A 21,281-nucleotide genomic window follows, 5' to 3' on the forward strand; every position below is an offset into this window, starting at 1 on the left:
TATCATGTCATCTGCAAACAGTCACAGTTTTACTTCTTCTTTTCCAATTTGCATTCCTATTATTTCTTTTTCTTCTCTGATTGCCATTGCTAGGTCTTCTAAAAATATGTTGAATAATAGTGGCGAGAGTGGACATCTTTGTCTTATTCCTGATCTTAGAGGAAATGCTTTCAGTTTTCATCATTGAGAATGATGTTTGCTGTGGGTTTGTCATATATGGCCTTTATTATGTTGACGTACGTTCCCTCTATGCCCACTTTCTTGAGAGTTTTTATCATAAATGGTGTTGAATTTTGTCAAAAGCTTTTTCTGCGTCTATTGAAATGATCATATGGTTTTTCTTCTTCAGTTTGTTAATATGGTATATCACATTGATTGGTTTTTGTATATTGAAGAATACTTGCATCCCTAGGATAAATTCCACTTGATCATGATGTATGATCCTTTTAATGTGTTGCTGGATTCTGTTTGCTAGTATTTTGTTGAGGATTTTTGCATCATATTCATCAGTGACATTGGTCTGTAATTTCTTTTTTTTTTTTTTTGTAGTATCTTTGTCTAGTTTTGGTATCAGGGTGATGGTGGCCTCATAGAATGAGTTTGGGAGTGTTCCTTCCTTTGCAAATTTTTGTAAGAGTTTGAGAAGGTTGGGTGTTAACTCTTCTCTGAATGATTGATAGAATTCACCTGTGAAGCCATCTGGTCCTGGACTTTTGTTTGTTGGAAGATTTTTAATCACAGTTTCAATTTCATTACTTGTGATTGGTCTGTTCATATTTTCTATTTCTTCCTGGTTCAGTCTTGGAAGATTATCTCTTTCTAAGAATTTGTCCATTTCTTCCAGGTTGTCCATTTTTTTGGCATAGACTTGCTTGTAGTAGTCTCTTAGGATGCTTTGTATTTCTGTGGTGTCTGTTGTAACTTCTCCTTTTTCATTTTGAATTTTATTGATTTGAGTCCTCTCCCTCTTTTTCTTGATGAATCTGGCTAAAGGTTTATCAATTCTGTTTATCTTCTCAAAGAACTAGCTTTTAGTTTTATTGATCTTTGCTATTGTTTTCTTTGTTTCTATTTCATTTATTTCTGCTCTGATCTTTATGAATTCTTTCCTTCTACTAACTTTGGGTTTTTTGTTCTTCTTTCTCTAGTTCCTTTAGGTGTAAGGTTAGAGTGTTTATTTGAGATTTTTCTTGTTTCTTGAGGTAGGTTTGTATTGCTATAAACTTCCCTTTTAGAACTGCTTTTGCTCCATCCCATAGGTTTTGGATCATTGTTTTTTCATTGTCATTTATCTCTAGGTATTTTTTGATTTCCTCTTTGATTTCTTCAGTGATCTCTTGGTTATTTAGTAACGTATTGTTTAGCCTCCATGTGTTCATGTTTTTTACATTTTTCCCCCATTTTGATCAATTACTATCTTGATAGTAATCGATTTCTATCTCATAGCGTTGTGGTCAGAAAGATGCTTGAAATGATTTCAATTTTCTTAAATTTAGCAAAGCTTGATTTTGACTCAAGATGTGATCTATCCTGGAGAATGTTCCATGTGCACTTGAGAAGAAAGTGTAATCTGCTGTTTTTGGATGGAATGTCCTATAAATATCAATCAAGTTTATCTGTTCTATTGTGTCATTTAAAGCTTGTGTTTCCTTATTAATTTTCTGTCTGGATGATCTGTCCATTGGTGTAAGTGAGGTGTTAAAGTCCCCCACTATTATTGTGTTACTGTCAATTTCCTCTTTTTTAGCTGTTAGCAGTTGCCTTATGTATTGAGGTGTTCCTTTGTTGGGTGCATATATATTTATAATTGTTATAGCTTTTTGTTGGATTGATACCTTGATCATTATGTAGTGTCCTTCCTTGTCTCTTGTAATATTCTTGCTTTTTTTTTTTCCTAAAATAGAAGGAAGGATTATTTATTTATTTATTTTTGGCTGTGTTGGGTGTTCATTTCATGTGAGGGCTTTCTCTAGTTGCGGCAAGTGGGGGCCACTCTTCATCGTGGTGCAGGAGCCACTCTTCATCATGGTGTGTGGGCCTTTCACTGTTGCAGCGTCTCTTGTTGCGGGGCACAGGCTCCAGATGTGCAGGCTCAGTAGTTGTGGCTCACGGGCCTAGTTGCTTCATGACATGTGGGATCTTCCCAGACCAGGGCTCAAACCCATGTCCCCTGCATTGGCAGGCAGACTCTCAACCACTGCGCTACAAGGGAAGCCCCGATATTCTTTATTATAAAGTTTATTTTATCTGATATGAGTATTGTTACTCCAGCTTTTTTTTTGATTTCCATTTGCATGGAATATGCTTTTCCATCTCCTCACTTTCAGTCTGTATGTGTCCCTAGGTCTGAAGTGGCTCTCTTGTAGACAGCATATATATGGGTCTTGTTTTTGTATCCATTCAGCAAGCCTGTGTCTTTTGGTTGGAGCATTTAATCCATTCACGTTTAAGGTAATTATTGATATGTATGTTCCTATTACCATTTTCTTAATTGTTATGGGCTTGTTTTTGTAGGTCCTTTTCTTCTCTTGTGTTTCCCACTTAAGGAAGTTCCTTTAGCATTTGTTGTAGAGCCGGTCTGGTGGTGCTGAATCCTCTTAGCTTTTGCTTGTCTGTAAAGCTTTTGATTTCTCCATCAAATCTGAATGAGATCCTTGCTGGGTAGAGTAATCTTGGTTGTAGGTTTTTCCCTTTCATCACTTTAACTATATTTTGCCACTCCTTTCTGGTTTGTAGAATTTCTGCTGAGAAATCAGCTGTTAACCTTATGGGAGTTCCCTTGTATGTTATTTGTCATTTTTCCCTTGTTGCTTTCAATAATTTTTCTTTGTCTTTAATTTTTGTCAATTTGATTACTATGTGTCTCAGCGTGTTTCTCCTTGGGTTTATCCTGCCTGGGACTCTCTGCACTTCCTGGACTTGGGTGGCTATTTCCTTTCCCATGTTAGGGAAGTTTTCGACTATAATACCTTCAAATATTTTCTCTGGTCCTTTCTCTCTCTCTTCTCCTTCTGGGAACCCTATAATGTGAATGTTGTTGCGTTTAATGTTGTCCCAGAGGTCTCTTAGGCTGTCTTCATTTCTTTTCATTCTTTATTCTTTATTTTGTTCCGTGGCTGTGAATTCCACCATTCTGTCTTCCAGGTCACTTATCCGTTCTTCTGCCTCTGTTGTTCTGCTATTGATTCCTTCTAGTGTAGTTTTCATTTCAGTTATTGTTTATCTCTGTTTGTTTGTTCTTTAATTCTTCTAGGTCTTTGTTAAACATTTCTTGCATCTTCTTGATCTTTGCCTCCGTTGTTTTTCCGAGGTCCTGAATCATCTTCACTCTCATTAGTCTGAATTCTTTTTCTGGAAGGTTGCCTATCTCCACTTCATTTAGTTGTTTTTCTGGGGTTTTATCTTGTTCCTTCATCTGGTACAAAGTTCTCTGCCTTTTACTTTTGTCTATCTTTCTGTGAATGTCTTTTTTAATATAAATTTATGTATTTATTTATATTTGGCTGTGTTGGGTCTTCATTGCTGTGCATAGGCTTTCTCTAGTTGTGGTGAGCAGGGTCTACTCTTCGTTGTGGTGCATGGACTTCTCATTGCGGTGGCTTCTCTTGTTGCAGTGTACAAGCTCCAGGCGTGCAGGCTGCTCTTTGTTGTGGCATGCAGGCTCAGTTGTTGTGGCTCATGGGCTTAGCTGCTCTGTGGCATGTGGGATCTTCCCGGACCAGGGCTCGAACCTGTATCCTCTGTGTTGGCAAGCAGATTCTTAACCACTGCACCACCAGGGAAGTCCCATAATGAAATTCCTTTTTAAAAATGTTTCCTCCCAGCTAGTTGTTACCACCTGCTCCTCGCATTTCCTCCTTGCTGGTGGAAGGGCTGGTGTGCTGGCTTCCACATCGTGTTCCTCTCTGAGGTCCTCAGGGACTAGGACAGCTGGGAAAGCCTCAGGTAGAAGTCACCAGGGAACTGGACTCCCATCCACTCCAATTGCAACTCCTGTTGCCTCTCTGAAGGCACAGAGAAGTATGAGGATGGTCACATCAGGGAACAGTTTTCTTGGGGAATATGAAGTAATTAGAATCAGCTCTCTCTTCTGACTCTAATAGTGGTTCACAGATCCTTGTTTAATTATTTACTTGCTGAAACTGATCTTTGCTTTTGACCTCCAAGATTAACAGTCTAGAAACTCCTAGAGGGAGGTACTGTTTCTTATCCATATTTGTGCTGTATATATGGTGCCTGGCACAGGGCTTGACATGCAGTTGGAGCCTAGTAATTGATGTCTGATTAATGGATGAATTAACAAATGAATAAGTTAATTGACTGGATATTGGGGTGGGGGATCCTTGAACATTTAGCCTCATCTTTTGTGTAAGACAAGGATGAAAACAGAAGGAAAGATAAGGGGACCCAGAATGGAGATGATTCTGAAAAGGAAAAATGGCATCCAGCAAAAGCCAGAACTAGCAGCAGCCCAAAGTGGCCCAACTGTGAACAGTCCAATTGTCCAACTCTGGGGCTCTCGGCGCCAAACCCCACTCTCCCTGCCGCCAGGCCTCCCCGGGCTCGATGTCAGAAGGCATGCTGCTGCCGGGAGCAGTCATGCGTGTTCCCTCAGCAGCCCAGGCCTCAAGGAGCCGTGCCAATCTACCTTCCGTGAGCAGGGCCAAGTCGCTTCATCCAGCAACTCTCCAGACCCCTGTCCGTCTCTGACACTTGGGGGATGGCAGCTCCCAGCCCACAGTGAACAGTTTCAAATAAAAATGCAAAAGCCATTTCTTTACTTTTGGCTCAGGTGGTCCCCAACTGTGTCAGGGCTACTAGATGACTATTGATGCATCTGAGTTATTAACAGTTTCTGCCTGTGCTTCTGTGTTTTGTAGGGCTGTCTCTTCTCTCTCAGGGACACCACACAGGCCCACGGCCTGTGGCAGGACCTGCTCTTGCAGCCTGGGCACTCCCTGTAACGCCAAACCACGGCACCCATTTCTTGGGTGCTGCCTGTTCTGCTCTTGCCCTTTGAGAATGCCCACTGTCATCTAGGGCTAGGCAGAGACCACACTTCCCCTGTTCATTCTCACTTATTCTGGTTCAGCTTTAAATGCTCTGTTCTTCTCTGTTCTGGGGTATTCAGGGCTAAACATCACAAAGCCTTCGGATATGTGGAACCAGTTCCTGTATCAGCCTGTCCTGCCTTTGTGGGGAGGCGTTCCCCTGATTTGGGGAAGGCAACTCTGACATTGTCTTCAAAGAAGCAAGCAGACCCTCCAGAAGCCACGTGATAACCATGAGCACATGCATCTTCACCTTATCTTGGAGATGTGTGGTTAGAAGTTCAGGTCTAACGTCAGACCATCTGGGTTCCAATCTTGCCTCTGCAGCTAACCAGTGGGGTGACTTTGTCCAAGTTATTATTTTCTCTGTACCTCAGTTTTCTCATCTGAAAAATGAAGATGAGGGTAATGCCTGCTTCACAGGGTTGCTGTGAGAATCAGATGCGTTAACATCTAACACATTAGTGCCTAAGCAATGTTAGTTATTATAACGATTCCTGGGTCACTACAGTGTCAGGGACCTGGTCCTAATACTTGATGTTGGCTGCGTATGGGAAATACTGGACATTCGGATCTTGGCTTTGCTTCTTGCTAGCTGTGTGATCGAGGAGAGAACATGGCTGCTTTGCAGCCCATTTACCTCATCAGTAAATGCAACACCTATATCTACAAGTTGTTACAAGAGTCCAATGAGTAATGCAAATATAAATGCTCAGGAACCACATAAAGCTACACAATGTTACACGGTGTTTGGTGATAGGGTGATATAGTCTAGACAAGGTGATTTGTCTGTTCTTTCTTTAAAAGTCTCCTGGGAGAGAGATTCCAACATTTACCCCAGGTGCAGTCTGATGCTATGCTACCCTGATGGTGGGTAAGTCCCTTTTTTTTTTTTAATTGAGTTGTAATTGACATATGACATTATTTTAGTTTCAAGTGTATAACATAGTGATTCAATATTTGTATATTTTGTGAAATGTATATATGAAATGATCACCACGCAAGTCTAGTTAGCATCCATCACCATGCATATAGTTACAAAATATAAGTTCTTCTTTATGTTGCTTTAATTTCTCAAAAATGACCCTATAAAGTATGGGCAAGAATTAGTCATCACCACTTCATAAGACAGGCTAAGAGGAAAGAGGCTGGCCAGGAGGCAGAAGGCCTGACTCTGGTCTAGGTGTCCAGTGAAATACCCATGTCCCTGGTGCTAGCTATTGAACTTTCCCTGACCGAAGTCTTCTCATCACTAAAGTGAGGACACTAAGGACATATTTGTTTATTCACTGTTGTTTGTTCAACACTGTTTATTGCACCCTCTTCCACCGTCCGCCCTGCATAGGGTACATAGTATGGTGGACAGATCCGATGAGGTGTTTACAGAAGAAGGGAAAACCTCTGGAGGGCTGCACCAGCTGCACCTCTGCAGGTCCAATGATACCCACTTGGTCTACTTTGGAAGTAGACCAAGCTGCTTTTTCCTAAAACTCCCACAAATTAAATTGCTTAGATTGCACATTTATGGACATCATCATAAACCCACAATTACAGACAAATCCAAACAATACATGGGTACAAACAGGTACAAAGGACCCTGGCAATGCCATTTTTAAGGTGTTTGTTTTTCTTCACTTTATCACTGCCTGCTCGTTTGTTGAATCCCAAAGTGATCAACTCTGTGAGTGAGGGATTACATGATGTTCTCAGTAGATCTAGAATCCTGGGAAGGCACCACATTGCAAGAAATCTCTGGTTTGAGTGCTCTCTCCAGGGCCCTAACCCTTCCCCCTCCACGTGAAAAAAAACACCTTGCTGTATGTTTTCAGTGCTGTAGAGTGTGTGGGGAACTGCTTGCCCCCATTCGTTTCAATGGGAGCAGTGTGCCTGCATCGGCAGGCTTACCTGGCACAGGGGACTTTTCTGAGCAGTGAAGCATGGGATAGCCAGATCCCTCTGGAAATCATGTCATTCCTGCCCCCTGCCTGTCCACATCCAGAAAGATCAACCAGGGGACCTGAGCCGTGATCAGTGCCTCACCTCCTACCCTTACTAACTCACCAACCACACCCTGAAGGTGAATTTTGGAAAACACCCAACACCTAGCAGAAGTAAGGAAGCCTTCGTGCCTTTAAATTCTGCATCTGGAGGTCACGACTTGTGTGTGGTTGTTTAACCGCCAGCAGCCCCTTTCTATGCCGGTCTACTGGGCAGCTGGTGTGTCACCAGCCATTTGCCAAATGCACAGGGTGCTATACACCTCACTAAATGACAAGTTGTGAGGAGAGGAATCAGGATATACATGAGGGTGGTTGGAAAATGTGAGTGTCTGGGAGAAAAGGCAACTAGAGCAAAAAAGCAATAGAAGAAGGCAGCCTTCCCAAAAGTAAATGAAAAATGATAAAAACCTACGTTGATCCTTCATTTGCATAATGCTACCAACACTGTGTATCAGGGTTAGGTTTCTGTTTTTTGGAGAACCAAGTGGTAGTAGGTAGTAAGGACTGTGAAAGATTTATATTTTTGACCTGGTAATTGATGCTGTAAGAATATAACCCAGAGGAGTGATGCAAAAGAAAAGGACTAGCATGAGAAGAAAATTTTTTAAAGATACATTAAAAAAATATATATATATATATACACACACATATACGTACATATATATACACACACACACATACATATATATACCTTGGGATAAAATTATAGATATAAATATATAGAGAGATATTTAACCCAAATATCCATAAATAGTGGAATGACCAAGGCCCTTAGATATCACCACAGTGACTTATTTGATGGCCACTTAAAGCGATACATATGGAGTCTATGCTAATATGTGGAAACATGTTTATAAATCACATTATGTGGACAATACAGAGCATATATGCACACATTGATGGAAAAAAATGTGTCCATGTACAATTTCAAGGCTTGGGGATAAATTTGGAACCATGGAAATTGTTGAAACTTAAAGTTTGCTTTTGTTTTTTCGGTCAAATAAATAAAATTTATTTATTTGATAATAAAAATAAAAATTTTGAAGTTAAAAAGAGAAGTGAGGATGTGGCATAGTCAAAATAGAACATGGAGAGCCCTGAAAGTGATTAAGAGAAACAAAACTAAAGCTCAGATCACAATGGAGTTCGAATGAAGACCCTACTCTCCCCATCTACCTTCCCACCTCCCCCCATCACTGTCAGGCCGCCCACCTCGACTCCCTCTTCTTTTAAAGTGTTGCCTTCCTAACTCCTGCCTCATCTCCTCATGGGTTAGAAAGACTGAAAGCCTGGAGCATTTCTGAGTTCTTCCCCAGTCTTTTCCAGGTCCCTTCTCCCAAGGCCAGGCACCGATGATGGAGGCCCTAGAGTTTCCAAGAGATTGCACCCTGCATTTCGCTGCTCCACCTCTTTCATGGCAAGCATGTGAAGGGAGGGAAGGCATATTCCACAGCCCCAGAGTCCAAATTTGCCACTGGCAGCAGGTCTCAGAGCCCCAGGTCCAACAATGGGCTCCCCTGGCCCAGCCACGAAACATTTATAACCACTCCAAGCAGTCCTCTGGCAGAGAAAAGCAAACTGTGAGCTCAGGAAGCTAATGACCTTGAAACTATCCATTTATCTTGGCCTTTCCCCTCTGTGTGAGATGGCACAAAAAGTGCCAGTCTCTCTCTTTCTCTCTGAAGAAGAATGGATGTAGCCAGAAAGCCACGCATGCTTCACCTTGGCTTTTCCTCCTGGGCCAAGCCCAGGGCTGGGCTACAAATGGGAACCAGAGGGGAAAGGGAATCATTCTGGATCATCCAAACCACCTTCCTGAATCCTCCACATAGGGGAGAGAGCTCACCTGAGTTCTGCTTCACAGCCTAATGTTCGTCAGCTTCTCCATAAATCTTCATAAAGAGACAATGCTGATTCCTACCAAAGCTTCTGCTTGGAGCCAGAAGCTGGGGACACGTCTCCCAACTCGAGCCGTGCTGGCAGCCAGCGGTGGGCAACACAGCTCCCAGCTACCTCCGCCCTCCCATTGAGGAGAGGCGGGTGGCCACCCTGAGGAATTTGAGCGTCTGAAATCAATAGTTCTTCTGAGTTGCTCAGCATCTGCTTCGGTGGCTGCCCTCAGCCTGGCACAGGGACTCCAGCTCCCCGCTGGGTCCATCTGAAGCCAAGAGCTGGCACAGCGAGGTGCCCCTTTGTTTATGGTGTGGGCCACTTGGGTGTGAGATGTTTCCTCTTCTCTTTCCTGCAACTCTCAATTGGATTTGGGTTAAACAACAAATTCATGGACTGTGGCTGGGTTGAGAAGGCAACTTGTCTCAAGCTGGAACACAAGCAAACAAACCAACCAATAAGACCAAAATCCACAAAGAAAAATACAATTACCATGCATTTGAAAAAGGCAAAGCTGGTTTTAAGATCAGAAAGCTCCATTCCCCCAACATCTGTATCTTTCATTTTGTGAGATCTCCATTTTCTTGATAACTTACCTTTTCTTTTTCTCCCACCAAAGCTATATTTCTCTCCTTTAGCTGGATCACACCAGGGGCATGAATGTTCTTCCGGACCAGAACGTGCCAGGCCTCCTAGTTTCCTCCCAGAGGGCAAAGTGAAGGAAGGACACGGGGGGAAAACATCTTGAGGAGGGAGGAGGAGAACTAGGGGCTGATGTAATGTTCTCCCAGTCAAATTGCTAATTTGAGGCTCTTTCTCTTTAGGTTGTTTCTTTTTCTTCCCCCACGTTTGGCTTTAAGGATGAAAATGTATTATTTTCAGGTAAATCCACAGTGGCATTTAAAATTCCCAGGCTGCCTCGGATACATGAAAAGGTAGTTTAGTTTGTTTTCTGCTGTATTAATGTGTGAAGTAGCTAAATTAATCCTTCCATATGATGTCTGAATAGGTTATTATAAGGTGCTTAGAGATTTGGCAGGCTAAGCCCCATCTTTCTTTCAAGACGTTAAGAAAATAAATGTAAATGCTGGAAACACTGCATGTGGGGCATCTGCTGTCCAACTTTACAATTTGAATGTCAGTGTAGAATTTAGGAAAAGTTAACCACAGGAACAAGGGCACAATCACTGGGCTTGATTCTTCCTCTGAACCTCCATTTAGTTACATTCAATCCTGAGGGACTTGAGACTGGATCGCTTTCCAGTTTACCAGCCCTGTTGTCTTAGTTAACACTCTTTTGTCTTCTGTCTAAAAATCAACTTGACCTAATTTGAACCAAGAGAGGAATTTTATTAAGAAGCTACTGGGATATCTCACAGAAGCCAAAGGCAGTGGGACTCCTCAAGAATCACGAAATAGGAACTGGAAGGAAACTGGAAATCCAGCTGTGCTTTTGCTCTTTCTCTGTGTTTGCTGTTTACTCTGCTTTCTCACTATTCTCTGAAGCCTGGCTTTCTTTCATGCTGCTTTCACAGGGGGAGGATAGTAAACCCAGCTCCTGAGTTTTAAAATATTTCTTAATTCCATCCCACATGGAGGAAAATGCCAGCTCCTAAATAGAATTTTACTTTGCAATTGTATGGTTAGCACACTAGTGCTCTTTCTTGTCTCATTTTCACTGCTTGTCTGTTTGCTTTGTTCCTTTCTCAAAGCGTTCTGTTCTTGTTATATGAATTCCATACTTTTCACATCTCACTTAGTATGTTCTATTGTGTTTTATTCACTTTTCAATTTTTTCCTCTAATTATCTCCCTTTTTTCAGGGTCAGTTTATTGTGTTTCAGTCTGTTTTGTCTTGTTTTCACACTACTCATTTTATTCTGAGGTCTGGTTAGCTTTGCTTGTTTGTTTATAATTAAGAATGGGAGGGTGTCTTGACTTGTTTCTAGGTTGCTAGGTGGTTTTTTCTGCTGTTGTATGTATATGTCTGTTTTTCTGGTCTTTCATAAATAGGATTATTGGAACATTTGTAGATGTGAGCAGGGCTCAACAATTAGCAGAATAAGCAAATGAGGAGTTGGCAAGGAGGAGCACCAGGTTTGGGGCTAGGAGGGCCTCCGAATGCAAGCATGGAGAGGTCTTTACCCAGGGGCACCACGTCTGCTCCATCAACCCTAATTCCCTTAGCATGGGCCCCCTTTGTTTTGCTTATGTGTAGAGAACTAGGCTGCTTTCCTAGGGAGGGTGAAGAGAGAGGAATGGAGCTTGCCAACACAACTGGTACAGTCACTGAGTAAGTAGAATTGTGTACCTAGCAACTGAGCTTGCAGCATTTCCAGCTTTTGTGGGGCAATTTGCCTCTCTGTGTAGTAGTCTCCCGGCTTGTCTGGGTTGAGGCTTCCTCACTCTGTTTTGTCTGTTAATAGGCTTCCAAACTCTCTTTATACTCTAGAAATTTGTTGAAATATCTCACCTTCTGATGATTCTCTTCATATTGGTGGATTTATTCCTTTATATTCTATTGGACTCTCAGGAGAGGATAAAAACAAATACTTTGCTCATCCTGCCATCTTGAACAGGGAATTACTGAATCCAGGGGAGAGAATTTGATTGGTCCGTGTCAGATAATGTGTTCAGCCCTGTTCCAATAAACGAGGTGGGAAGAGCTCATGGTTTCTAAAGGCAACAATGTGGTGGAAGCAATTCTCATTGCAAGCTGGAAAGACTACTTGAAGGCAGCCACTGCACCGTGAGAGTTAGGATTTGGGGTTTTATTGTTATATTTGTGGGCTGTCTCTTTTTCCACTGCCTTATCCCAACAGAGCCTAGTCCCACGTAACTCCCGCATCATATCCTAAAGCAGGACTAGGTCCAGTGACAAGCTGGTAAATGTTTAACAACTGGCTCTCTTGGGGGAAAATTCCTGATTTGCAGCATTTTCTGATTTCTGTGTGTAAATACTTGACTGATTTCAAGCTATCTTTATGACATCATTGAACACCAAGTTGGGAAGAAATGCACAAAATTGACTCTCGCAAGTGTGTGTAAGCCACCTCCAGCACACCACCAAGTAGGTCGGAAGCTATTGTGCAGTCTTAGCCAAAGCTTGGCCAACCAACAAAGTTGGTTAAATCCATTAAGATTCTTTGGTTAAAAGGAACAAATCCCAAACACAGTTTGATAAAGCAAAAAGACAGATTTACTGGAAAGAGCCTGGGATCGATCATGGAATCCAAGGAAGAGCTGAATGTCCAGGACTTGGGAAGAACCAAGATTGCTCTGGTGACTTCAGAAGCAGCATTTTCTGGACCTTCTTTCCAGAGTTCTCCCATTTTTGTGACTTGACTCCTATTCCCAGCTTCGGACTCTAGTGGAAATTCCTAAGAGAGAATCTGATTACCCTCATTTAGGTGTCCTCACCTGGTAAAATGTGGCTCTAATTAGAGTTGAGTGACAGTTAGCAAAAATATGCCTGCCTGGGGTACAGGACTTGCTGTATCATTTGTAGAGTTCGATGCAAACTGAAAATATGGATTCCTTGTTCAAAAATTATCAAGAATTTCAAGATAGTACAGCAGAGCATTAATCCAAGTGTAGGGCCCTTCTAAGCCCAGGGCTGGTTGAGACTTCACAGGTCATATGCCCATGAAGCTGGCCCTGCCTGGGAGCTCACTCTTGTGGTCAAATTGTGGCTGCTGTCTTGGTTTCTCTCTTGAATTGCTCACCTGGGGGATGTTGTAAGGCAATTCCATGGAGAGCCCAGCTGGAAAGGGACTGAGGCTTGCCAGTCACCACATGAGTGAGTTTGGAAGTGTATAACTTGCCTTTCCCTCTCCCTGCCCCCATCCCAGCAAGGCTTCAGATGACACTACAGCCCTGGATGGTACTTCAACCTCATGAGAGACCTTGAAGCAAAGGCGCCTCATGAATCCAAGCCTGGAATTCTGACACACAGAAACTACAAGATAATAAATCTTTTAAGCCACCAAGTTTTTGAGGGCACTTGCAAAAGGTAACTAATATAGTGTTATTCATTACTCTGATCTATTGAGGTATATTGTAATTTACACATGGGCAGTTGAGTGAGGTTATGGATTATATCATCTAGTTTTATCTAAATTCATCCTCATAAAAAAATGGACAAATTGTTTAAAAGATTCCTGCAAAGAAACTGGAGATTGAAGTTAATGCTGATAACACAAACAAACGGACCCCAAGAAAACGGCTTTTCATCAGACGTATTTAAAGGAAAAAAATAATCATGACTAACCAGATCTGTCAAGATGGTAACCAAAAAGTCAACATTTTTGAAATATGGGTTTACATCCACTTGAAATGTTAGTTTAAAATGTATAAAAATTATAAATAAGGAAATATTCACACATTTGTGCGAGCTCAACAATACCACACTGATAACTTGCAAGATCAAAAATGATTGGTGACTACTGTGCTTGGAATGGGAGTAGTAGAGAGCACCCAGTTCCCTGCTTTGAGGCCACCCAGTTACAGCACAATCACTGCAAGGGTGGGCGGTAGTCAGGTAGCAGGAGCAGCCTGCGGCAGCAGTTTGAAATGAGAGGCCACTTAAAATGACCAGACTGGTATCCCCACAGTCCCACATGATGGAGACTTATTATTCTTATTTGGTTATTCAAGGGAAGAGTAATCCCAGAAGACAGGAAATCCTTGGAAACACACAAATTATACATACAATTAAAAAAAATTTTTGCTGTGATATTCATTCAGGAAAAAAACTTTAACATATGTACAGTTTAACACATAATAATAAAGTGAACCTATTGTAACTGCCACCTGGGTCAAGAATCAGAACGTTGCCAGCAGTCTGAAAGCTCTCCAGGCACCCTTCCTCAATCATATCACTCTTCCACTACCCTAGAAAGAGCTACTGTTCTGACTTTTGTAATAATCCTTTTATGGCTTTATTTGATAGTTTTACCACTTTGGTATGTCTCCATAAACGATATGGTTTGGTTTTCCCTGTTTTAAAATTTTATATGAATGGAAATCAGATTGTATGTATTCTTTCATTTTATATCTTTTGTTCAATGTTATTTGAGAGTCATTTGTGTTGCAAATAGCTGCATCTATTTTTATTGTTATATGGTCTTCTTTTGTATTAATATCCCAATGTATCCATTCTGTAGAAGAACATTTGGCTTATTTCCAATTTTGAATAATTACAAGTAATTCTGCCTTGAACAGTCTGGCATATATTATCCTGGTGTACACATACATGAGTTTCTGTAGGACACGTGTAGTGGTAGAGGCACTGAGTTATAAGCTGTATACATCTTCACCTGTAGTGGATAATGCCGGATTGTTTTCCAAAGCAGCTATACCAGTTTATACTCCACCCTCCTCCCCCGAAGTGTATGAGACTTCTCATTATTACACATCTTTGCCAATACTTGGTATTATCAAACTTTTTAATTCTTGCCAATCTGGTGGGTGTATAGTGTTATCTCTTTGTGCTTTTAGTTTGCGTTTCCTTCATTACTAATAAAATGCTTTACCTATATTTATTGGCCATTTGGATTTATTCTCTTGTAATTTGTTGTGCTGTGCCCATTTTTCTTTTGGATTGAGTTTTTCTTCTTGATATGGTGTAGTCTTTTAAATACATTGTCAATTTATTGTCAGTTATATATTACAAATATCATAACATGTAACATTTATATCTTCCATCACCCTAAAGTTTGATCTTTTATTACTTTTATGGTATCCTTTGATAAACACAAGTTTTTATTTTAATGTAGCCAAATTAATAAACCTTTCATTTTTGAATCTTGTTTAAGGAGATATTGCTATATTTCTTGTATGAAAATATTCTATATTATGATCTAAAAGCTTGTAGTTTTACCTTCACATTTAGGCCTTTAATCTACTTGGAATTCATCATTGAAAAGGTATTTCTGTCCTCACTGATCTGCCATTCACCTCTATCAGATATCAAGTGTCCACACATATGCATATCCTTTACTTGTTCTCTCTATTTTGCTCCATTGGTCTATTTGTCTATCTCTGTGCTAATACCACCTTGCCTCTACTATAACTTGAAACAGATTTGGAAGTAAGTCAGAAAGAGAAAAGCAAATATCGTATATTAACGCATATATGTGGAACCTAGAAAAATGGTACAGATGAACCAGTTTGCAGGGCAGAGATAGAGACACAGATGTAGAGAACAAATGTACGGACACCAAGGGGGGAAAGTGGCAGGGGTGGTGGTGGTGGTGGGATGAATTGGGAGATTGGGATTGACATATATACACTAATATGTATAAACCAGATAACTAATAAGAACCTGCTGTATAAAAAAATAAATAAAATAAAATTTAAAAATTCCAAAAAAAACCCAGATCTGGTGTCTAGTAGAGCAAGTCCTCTTACTTCATTATTTTTCTTCAGGAGAGTCAGGTATATTTTGTATTTACATCTAAGTTTTAGAATCAACTTGTCACATTCTACCAAAAAAACTTGCTTGGATTTTGACTAGGATTAAGATTACATGGAATCCACAAATCAGTTTGGGAAAATTAGTATCTTTCCAGTATTGGGTCTTCCCATCCATGAATATGGTATATTTCTCAATTTGTCTAGGTTTTCTTTAATATCTCTCAACATGGTTTTAAAATTTTGTCCGTAGAGGTCTTGCATATGTTTAAAAAATTTACATTAATTGCTTCATATTTTGTTGCTGATTTCTACAAATACAACTGAGTTTTGTATATTGCTATTGTATCCAGCTACTTTCGTAAAGCTCTTTATTAATTCTAATAATTTATCGGTAGGTTATTGTGGATTTCCTGTGAACATACTCTTACCTCCCACCCTCTTTTCCTTGCCTTTGTGCACTGTCCAGGGTCTCCAGTAGAATGTTCAATATTATAATTTTTATGCATGTATCTTATACCTTTGCGATGCTATAAGCTCAAAGAGGAGTGGATCACTGTGCAAAAGGTATGTTCAATAAGGGTTTGTTGAATTAATAATTGAATAAATGAGCTATTCCATCATCCAGATGGCTAACCATAGCAGATATCATAGGTTATCACAGAGGATGGGGACAAATTGAAAAACTATGTTAGGAATCCAAATCAGAACTGACAGGACAGAATACACTCCCGGAGCCCAAGACGAAGGTGCAGAGTACATAGATTAGCCTAGTAGAAGGACCTAAGCTTAGAACAGAAAGAGGGAGAGTGACTAATTTTCTTAAACCTCAGGCATAGTGCTACGTGCTTTTAAATTCATAATTCTCCTCCCCAAACAAATTCCTTTTTTATTTTTATTTTATTTTTATTTTATTTTTTATTTTTTTATAAATAGTTTTTTTTTAATAGTTTTTTTTTTTTTTAGATGTTGGGGGTAGGAGTTTATTAATTAATTAATTTATTTTTGCTGTGTTGGGTCTTCGTTTCTGTGAGAAGGCTTTCTCTAGTTGTGGCAGGCGGGGGCCACTCTTCATCGCGGTGCGCGGGACTCTCACTACAGCGGCCTCTCTTGTTGCGGAGTACAGGCTCCAGACACGCAGGCTCAGTAGTTGTGGCTCACGGGCCTAGTTGCTCCGTGGCATATGGGATCCTCCCAGACCAGGGCTCAAACCCGTGTCCCCTGCATTAACAGGCAGATTCTCAACCACTGCACCACCAGGGAAGCCCTTATTTTTATTTTTTGAGTGTGTTATTATGCCTCTATTGCTCTTATCTTAAAGCCCAAATCTTATATGATCTGGTTCCTGCCCACCTTTCCAGTCCTGGTCTTAAGACAGTAACCCACCTTGCTATGCTAATCTCTCTGGCTTCTTTTCAGTTTCTAGCAAATACCAAGCTTCCTCGCCTATTAGTGTCTTGCATATCTTTTCCTTCTGCCTGGAATGCTCTTTCCACCATCTCTCCTGTCTGGCCTCTCTACTTATCTGTCAGATCTCTATTCCAATGTCACTTTCTCAGGGAAGCCTGTCCTTACTTTCAGCATATACCTTAGCTCCTCTACAAAGTGTATTCTTAAAGCATCTGTACGTTTCCTTAAAGGCTCTTAAAATAGCAAAATAGCAAGTTAATCCCTGTGTCATCATTTGATTACCATCTCCCAGCTTGATTGTAATCTTCAAAAGGGTGATAACTGTGTCTAGCTTGTTCAATTCTGGATTCCCAAACACCTGGCCAGCATCTGGCACACACAAGGCAGGTGATAGTTACTCCCCAGACTGAAAACTGTAGATCTTCACTATTGGCTTTCCTTCATGCCACCAACTCTGAGTTTTTCCCATTGCTCTCAGGTGCTCTCAGATGCGCTCTCCTTGCTCCCAAAGCCTTGTGTCCTTAACTCTATTATGCCACTTAACCAGGTTTAACCCATTTTACCTCCACTTTATGCTCTCACCACCTGCACAAGTGCCAGGTCCATAGTAAGTGCTAATATACGTTAGCTTGAGAAATTAAATGAATGCAAATGAATAATAAATAATGAATAGACTGTGTATGTGTATACAACAAGTATTTGAGCCTTTCTTACCACGAGGCAGTCTCTTAAATGAAGCTAACTAATTGCAAGTTCTTTATGATAATTCAAGTAATTAACCTCCCTTTGAGAAGCTCTAAGATAGAAACACTTTATACTGAATTACAGTCAGTAGTGAATACTGTTACAGAGAGGGTCTGGTGTAGCGTATGCATATGTGGATGTGGATGTAATATTATATATATATTTCTTTCTAAAAAACTTACAAAAATAAAGAAAATGTCAAAGCCTTTTAAAGGGCGCGATCACGCTGAGTAATACAACCCTTCCTTGATTTTTACATTATTTCAGTATGAGATGTTTTTATGGCTCTTGCTAAAAATAAAAGACATTTCAGACTTTCTCAGTAAATGAAGCACTGCAGACTTTTCAGTTTTGTTGTTTCCCCTAAAATTAATATAATTAATTAAAATGCAACATTAGTCTGATTTACAATCTGTGAGTCAATGAGTCACAGACTCTTTATGCTAATAGGGCAGTTTAGTTTTCTGAGCTGTTAACAAAAAACTGTGTCCCAGCACAGGGCCAAGCAGAACGTGAGTGACAGAGAGGCTCACAGAGAAAGACCTTCCTAACCTGACCGTAGCATATTTATATTGTGTTTGGAATAGAAGAGTCTAAGAATAATTTGGAAAGACAACTGCTTTTATCAAGTGTAAGAAATTAGTTGAACTGAATTTAAATGTAATTACAGGAGCATCTGGTGAAGGCTAATTTCTGTTCATTTGCTTTCTCAGGAACTGCACCCCCATTCTGTTCCCTAGGAAAGGATCAGGTTTCAAGCTGTATATCACTGATACCAACTCTTTTTTTTTTTAACATCTTTATTGGAGTATAATTGCTTCACAATAGTGTGTTAGTCTCTGCTTTATAACAAAGTGAAACAGTTATACATATACATATATCCCCATATCTCCTCCCTCTTGTGTCTCCCTCCCTCCTACACTCCCTATCCCACCCCTCTAGGTGGTCACAAAGCCCCGAGCTGATCTCCCTGTGCTATGCGGCTGCTTCCCACTAGCTATCAATTTTACGTTTAGTAGTGTATATATGTCCATGCCACTCTCTCACTTTGTCACTGCTTTCCCTTCTCCCTCTCCATATCCTCAAGTTCATTCCCTAGTAGGTCTGTGTCTTTATTCCCATCTTGCCCCTAGGTTCTTCATGACCTTTTTTTTTTTTTTCTTAGATTCCATATATATGTGTTAGCATACGGTATTTGTTTTTCTCTTTCTGACTTACTTCACTCTGTATGACAGACTCCAGGTCCATCCACCTCACTACAAATAACTCAATTTCGTTTCTTTTTATGGCTGAGTAATATTCCATTATATATAAGTGCCACATCTTCTTTATCCATTCATCTGTTGATGGACAGTTAGGTTGCTTCCATGTCCTGGCTATTGTAAATAGAGCTGCAATGAACATTTTGTACATGACTCTTTTTGAATTATGGTTTGCTCAGGGTATATGCCCAGTAGTGGGATTGCTGAGTCGTGCAAATGAAGCGACTGACAAAGGATTAATCTCCAAAATTTACAAGCAGCTCATGCAGCTCAATATCAAAAAAAACAAACAACCCAATCTAAAAATGGGCAGAAGACCTAAATAGACATTTCTCCAAAGAAGATATACAGATTGCCAACAAACACATGAAAGAATGTTCAACATCATTAATCATTAGAGAAATGCAAATCAAAACTACAATGAGATATCATCTCACACCGGTCAGAATGGCCATCATCAAAAAATCTAGAAACAATGAATGCTGGAGAGGGTGTGGAGAAAAGGGAACCCTCTTGCACTGTTGGTGGGAATGTAAATTGATACAGCTACTATGGAGAACAGTATGGAGGTTCCTTAAAAAACTAAAGATACCAACTCTTATAGGCTGGTCTTGGGCTGGAGTCAGTGCCAGGAGCCACAGAGGAGATTACCCCTCTCCCGGTGTTTGCTGTCGCTTGCTCCTCCCCTACCTTTGAAATGACACTGCCAGGTGTAAGTATCACGTTGACCTTACTTTGAAAGTCTTGAACTCCGGTCCATTCTGATGGAATCTCTGTCTATATGGCACCTGATCCAGCATCCAGGGTGCTTAGCTGCTTCTCCAGGTTCGGAATGATGGATCCCACATGATGAGGAAAATTGTTGACTTCAAGAGCTGCTGATTCAAGTTCTTAAATGTCATCTACCTGGGCCAAATCACTCACTTTACAGATCGGGAATGGAGACCCTGAGAGGGAGGTGATCTGACTGCCCATCCAGTGTTTCCTCCACCGCCCCACGCCGCAAAACCACACCCCAAAAACGCTGTGCTCATTCCTTTCACATAGACTTAAAATTCTGCCCCTACCCCCAATCCAGGTCGATACGCAAATCTGTGTATCCCCTCAAATGTGCTAAACTGAACACATAGGTGTTCAGGTCTTTATATTTGACCAGCCAAAATTGCCTTTCTTTGGGTCAAGGTTTTGCCCTTCTTAAAATATCAATCCTTCTGGAATATGTAAGACTCCTCCAGCATTTGCACCCAGTATAAGGAACTTACAAAATTATTTATAGGAGAAGAGATTTCCATAAACAGCAGGGAAGAATGAGGTAAGGAATCTGGAAAACTGGAGAGGTTTGAGGAAGCTGAACAAAGGAAGAAAGGCCGGGGACTCCACGTAAACGCTCAGCCCGTGCCACACCTGAGAGCCTAGCGAGCTCCCATTGAAACACCAGTGGCGCCTATGAAGTCATCGCTTCCCAGGGGTCATCCGGCTCCAGCTCTGGACTGGTGGCTCCAGCTAGGCCTGGGGTTTCCTTTCTCATGGGCAACTTTCCAGGAGCCTCCACACGACAGAAATACTGTTGCGAATTTTCTGGGTTTCTCCCTCGAAGAATCCCCAGACGACGGCGTCCGGCCCACGAGGCTGCCCACAAGGCTGTTTTTGAGTTCCTCATTGCTCAAAGTGTGGTCCTCCAACCACAGCACACACCCCAAGTTTCCTGGTACTTGTCAGACTGCCAGCCACCTTCAGGCAGAAGCTGACATGACCCGGGGCAGGGCTCTGAGCTCTAACAGAACCTGCCCGGTAGAGAACATTCTCCACGGCCCTTACCCGGCTGGCCCCTTCACCCTCACTCACCTTTGTCTGTGTGCTTCTCCTTCCTCGGTCTGCATGCACGGCTACTCTGCCCATTCTCTCCCACCTGCTGGGCACCTCCCTGGGGTCAGAGCCTGGCCACTTCCCAGCAGTGCACACACGTGAGCACTCAGAGGCCTGTGTCCTGCTGTTGCTGCAGGGACCCCCCATGCCCCTTGCCCCCCTCGGAAGAGTTCCCATGCTCCTGCAACTCTCTTGTCTGCAGGGCCCTATCTCCCCCATGCTGGTACAACTCTTTTTAGCCCTCATGGGACAGTTCCCAAGGGTCCTCCGATTGGCCCTTTATTTTTAGCCTTATTCCTGGATTGACTAACATAACACCTATAAGTGTTCTTCACCTTAGGCCCCAAGTCAGAATGTATTCTCCAGATATCTAAAGATTTGTTTGTGAAAACTTGGTCTCACAGGACTAAGAATCCAGACTTTATCCTGAGCCAAAGTTCCCAGTCTTGTTCTGAAAGGTTTATTGCCTACAGCTTGGGGTTCCGATCAATGAAGTTCACAATTCCCTTTATGGGGACTTGACTATCCTTTTGCTCTGCCATGATTTGCATATCACAGGGCTTTTCTCAATTATTGGCCGGGATGGGAGGGGAAGGGAGGGCCCGAAAACATATGCGAGTGTTGATAAATGTTAATAAAATCTGT

At 41.3% G+C, this 21,281-nt stretch overlaps 1 long non-coding RNA gene across 1 annotated transcript in view; it reads left to right on the forward strand.

The window, feature by feature from the left end:
- Positions 1-1,639: 1,639 nt before the first annotated feature.
- Positions 1,640-21,281, forward strand: part of LOC125965237 (uncharacterized) — a 148,934-nt gene continuing 129,292 nt past the window's right edge. The window contains exon 1 of the long non-coding RNA XR_007478889.1: positions 1,640-1,695. This is a non-coding gene — a long non-coding RNA (uncharacterized LOC125965237). The remainder of the gene's footprint in view (positions 1,696-21,281) is intronic.

This window comes from Orcinus orca, chromosome 1 (assembly GCF_937001465.1).
Source record: "Orcinus orca chromosome 1, mOrcOrc1.1, whole genome shotgun sequence".
Classification (NCBI taxonomy): Eukaryota; Metazoa; Chordata; class Mammalia; order Artiodactyla; family Delphinidae; genus Orcinus; species Orcinus orca.